The following is a 5,406-nucleotide window of genomic DNA, read 5'->3' on the forward strand; positions in this document are numbered from 1 at the left end:
TCGCAGATGTTCTGCTGCGAGAAAGTGGCCAAAGTTATTATATTCTGTTTTCGAATATTACGTTTTGTTGTTATGATAGATTTCGTTTGATAATAAATTAATACTGTTCAATATTTTTATGAATTAATATACAAAATTTGACCATGAGATGTTACATGCGTGACTAATTTTTTTAAAAATGATTGAAAAAATTGAACGAAACTGCATCGACAGCTGTAATATCGGTAAGAAATTAAATATCAAGCCCGAAATATTTAGAAACTATTTGAAGAAGATTGGATTTAAAATGTAAAGAAAGAAACTTGTTTTAATATCATTAAAATACGAAGAAAGTTTTTCCCCAAGCCAATATATATCCACATAACCATCACCGTTGATGGTGGTCGTTGGTTTCTTATTGTTAGTGGTAATCACAGCGAGATACCTTCGTCAAGCTCATCAGGAACGCTTAGCTCGACTGGAAGGATATGTCGAAAGGAACGATCTCTCAAAGGTGGCTCGTGCCACGGCTATGAAGAATCTTCTTGGACACCGGTGATGTTCGCGTCATTGTTCTTCCCTGAAGAAGACAAATGATCCAGCTGGATACGAAACAGTTAGCGGGATCCTGGCTATGGGATTGGATGCTGTAGATGGATTCACCAAGGAGGAAAGAAGAAGCGCTTCTTGTGCCTTGTAAATCGCAAGATAACTTATTAGTCCTCCCGTGACTTCGAATCGTTTTCTTCTAGTCCAGTAAGGGTTTTAAACTTTTCCGCTATTAGAAAGAAACCATCTTATGACTTATAGTTCTTCTTGCTGAATCGTATTTTACGATCTACGTAGAGTTTGTATGGCATTTTTGCGTTTGTTTGTGAATGTATTTCATTTTTAAATACAATTTTTAACGATTAATTATTATACGTTAAAATGTTAATGAGAAAGTTATGTTATATTGAAATCTTAAGGGAGAGTTAAAATACTCGTGAGAAAGTTAAACGGCAACTGGTAATCTCATACGTGCACGTATATTTTACAATACATGTGAATGTTCGGAAATTAATTACGTTTTTTCGATACATTCGACTTGTCATCTATTTGCATCGAATTATTACCCTTACTATAATGAAAAAACCGAAATATAATGAAAACACTCATTTTGCTAACTTCTTCCATTTCTGATGCGATAGCAACAAAAATTACTTGACAAATCGAAACGCAACAAAGTTCTAAATCACATTTGAAGTATCTCTTGCTAGAATGTTACAATCATTTAGGGATTTAGAATAAAATTAGGTATCAGTAAATGCGACTAACGAAATCTTTGTAAAAAATAAAAAAATAAATAAACAAAATGACTTTCCGAACAACCTAATATATAAACATGCACATATATTTTATATATGAGTCTCAAAGGATTCGTTCTCTGTCTCTTCCTCTCTCTCTCTCTCTCTCTCTCTATTCCTTTTTCTTTTTGTTTCTTTTTCTCTCTCCCGATCCCATGTCATTACGATATTAATGTAATGCTGCTAAAAAGGTGTGTTTGCTTGGTTGAACAGCAGGCGGAGGGAGGGAGGTTCGGGAGGTAGGTTAGGGGGGTGGAGGGGGAGGAGGAGGGTAGGCAAGGTTTGAGCCCACGTAGGATAGTCTCTCCAGATATGGCGAGCGCCCGTGGCTGCGCCTCCACTTCCACGATCTCAGTTCTCTCGTCGTTTTTGTCGTTGTTGTTGTCGTTGTCGTTGTTGTATTCTTCACCCTTCTCCTTCTCCTTCAGCTCCTCCTGCTCCTTCTCCTCCTCTTTCTCCTCCTTCTCTTCCTTCCACCTCTTCTTCTTCCTTTTCCGTCACCATTTCGATCTCAAACCAAATCTCAATTATCATCTTCTCATCTAATTGATCTGCTTTCTTTCTTTCGAATGGATTTATTTTGCTCGTACCTTATTTTATTTGAACATTTAACATCAGTATTGTTTATTTCATTTGATTCTATCCTTTCACGCTTGCAATAACATAGTTACGACCTCGTAGCTTTATTCGGTCATGTTCAAGCAAGAGTGCGAAGAGAACGTCTGACAATATCACACTCGACAACACCACACCCCACACCCCTTCTTTCAATTACTATTCATTGATCACTTTTATTTACTTATAATGTTGAAGAGGAAAAAAAAATAGAGGAGGCGTACTCTTTCGAAAGGTGTTCTTACTTACTCGCTTAATTATTTATTATATATACTACTAACCTTTACATGCTTTATCTTTAGATATTATCAATGCGGTTTCTTCACTGGAAAATCTTACCTAGGGAAGACAACTGGCCCAGTTATCTGTGTGTATATGTGTGCGTGTGTTTGCGTTTGATATAATTGGGTTCAGTGGGACGATCGAGTATGGATAGATACGTAAAAATAAAAAACATGTTTATCGATTCATTTTTCCTATCTGGAACGTCAACTTAGGATATTATTGCGCTGTAGCTGGGTTGAAATCATTTTGAATCATAATACGTTCAGAGATTATATTCAGAGGATGCTAAAAAATAAAAATAAGAAACATTGTTTCCGTCATCCGGATTTTGGATTCTTACAAAACTGGGTCAGTAATGGCTACGAGTTCTCGATCAACTATAACGATAAACCGATACTTGACGAGGGTCAAATTTTATCACGAACGGTGGATAAAGTGTTCATATTTTTCCACGTTTCTTGTAGAATTTGGCAAAGAAGTCCCCGATGAATAATTTATTCCGAACATCGTCCTAAACCGAATGTGGATGAACTCAAGAAAATATCGAGAATCTCTTAAAACGTAATACGCAACGTTCATATATCATTTAAAGATTTTTAACAAAAATCAGCCAGTTGATTGGAAATATTTTTGGCCGATAATTTAGACATAGATTTTAGAATTATCATCTACTACTATATTTCTACTCGTTCTTACTCTTTTTCGTACTATATCTGGCGAATCTCACGGATGATCCGTTACACGATCGTTTAAACTGTAACAGACTCGTGGCATGTGCCGAACCCTGCAGTTAAGGAGCCAATTATACCCCTTATAATACGTACGGTGAAAGAAGAGGTATGTGTGTATATACTCGGCCACTTAAATATAGTGTTTACGCGATAAGGAGCACTTCTCGGGGCCATATAGACGCTCCACTTGCGATCGGAGGAAACGCCACTTTACTCGCCAGTCCGAAATGTTCTCTTATACGTCTGTATGCGTCTATCTATGTGTGTATGCGAGAGAAAGATGATAGAGAAAGAGAAATAGAACTCGATGCACACAGTTAAATATTTTTTTCTATTCGTATGACGACTGTATACTACGTACATATATATATATCGGTGTGTATGTGCGATAATAATAGAAAGAGAAATAAAATTCGACGCACACATTCGAACATTTTTCTTATTCGTAAGATGACCTACCGTACATTTTCATTTCTATGTTTCGAGAAAATTCGTCCACAGAGATAGATACATAAATATAATATAATATAAAGCGAGCCGAAAGTTATTCCTACTCTCTGGCAGTTGTTGCATTTAATGTCGCTAAACTCGTTTTGAATTTTTCTCTCACCGACACGTTCTTATCGTTATCGACGGTGACCAGCGTCCGAGTATCTATATTTAGATACGTACACTTCGATCATTTTCTCAAGAAAATCCTATATGTACATACAATGTTTCTCTTCTATGGAAAACTACATACAACTCTATATAACAAACGGTTCACCCTAATTGTAATTAAAAATCAATTAACCGAGTCTCATCCGCGATCCATTGATTTTCTTTTCGATAAAATGAAAAAGAAAAAAATACGGAGTGTAAAGGTGCGGATAAACACACACACACAGACACGCACACTGGGTGGGTCGTTGATCTCAAAGAGAATTTTCGGTACGGAACCAGCGCGTTCTTGTGTCGTTCTGGTTCAAGGTCAACCCGAGAAGTTGCTTCGAAGCGAGGGTGGAGCGGAAAAGAGAGATACTCTTGGAAAAAAAATACAAGAGAACAAGAGAGAGAGAGAGAGAGAGAAAGAGAAAAGAGAAAAACCAAAAGAAGAAGAGAAGAAGAAAAAGGAGGGAAAAAAAGATTTGACGAGTTTCAAGGAGTGGACTCTCTCTCTCTTTCCCTCTCTTCCGTAGTCGATTCGTCGATCCCTCTCTGCAGTGTATGCGTGCACACCAAGAAAGGAGATAACTCAAGATAGAGAGACAAAAAGAGTGGGATGAATGTAGACGCTTCTAAAGAGCAAGAAAGAGAGAGAGAGAAATGGTGGGAGGGAGGGAGGGAGAAAGTGGCAAAGGAAAGAGAGAGAGAGAGAGATGATGATGAGGAGAGAAGAAAAAGAGTAGAGAGGAGAGGAGAAGCGTGCTCTCTCGCGTGGAAGTGCGCCCACGCGGATGACGTCATCCGGCGAACGTTGGCTGCGCGTTGGACCGGCGATGGACGCGTTGGTGTTCGAACGAACGCGCGAGTCGTACAAACGTACGAGAAAGAAGAAAAGAAATAAATAAATAAATAAATAAAGGAAGAAAGAAAGAAAGAAAGAAAGAAATAAGGATAGAGAAGAAAAGAGAACGAAAGACAGATAGACTATTGGGAGGGAGCGGCTGGGCATCGTGCGTGAAAGAGGGGCCGTGCCATCGTAAGAAGAGACCCTCGCGGATAGAAAGAAAGAGAAATATATAGAAAGAAAGCTGAGAGAGAGAGAGAGAGTGAGAGAAGTTGAAAAGGAAGGGAGGAGTTTAAGGAGTAAAGAAGACGGAGAGTAGGTAAGAATGAATGGAGATTGCGAAGCGTGCTGTTCGGGTAGAAGAGACAAAGTGTGCGTCCATGGGAGGGAGAGAGAACGAGAGAAGGTAGAAGAGGAGGGGGAGAAAGGAAGAAAGATAAGGGAGGAAAGGCGGAGATAGGACAGGAAGGAAGGAAGGAAGGAAGAAGGAAGGAAGGAAGGAAGGAAGGAAGTTATTAAAGCGAGAAAGAGGAAGACATAGGCAGAGAGGAGGATCGGGAGGCACGCGACGAGCACGATGGTCGCTCGCGACACTCGCGCCGCGCGACAGCTTCGCGCGCGTTCTCGACGCTCTCTTTATTAGTCTAGCGCGGACCATCGCGAACCCCTTTGCCTCCGCGTGCGCGGATTCGCGCGCGCGCCAACGATCCGTACCGAACGCGCAACCTATATACCGCTCGCTCACGTACACATGTACTTGCATGCGCAACGAGAGACACAAAGCGAGCGAGCGAGCGAGAGCGAGAGCTTTAGTCCTCGTCGAGGAGCTGCCGGTGGAAGGGGGAGGGAGAGAGGAGGCGGAGCGCGTTCGCGCTCCCAACCGAAAGAGGAGGTGGAGGTGGAGGAGGAGGAGGTGAACGTGGCGGAGGAGGAGGAGGACGCGAAGAGAGCAGGATCCTCC

The sequence above is a fragment of the Polistes fuscatus genome, unplaced genomic scaffold, assembly GCF_010416935.1.
Source record: "Polistes fuscatus isolate 324 unplaced genomic scaffold, CU_Pfus_HIC Scaffold2, whole genome shotgun sequence".
NCBI classification, from domain to species: Eukaryota; Metazoa; Arthropoda; class Insecta; order Hymenoptera; family Vespidae; genus Polistes; species Polistes fuscatus.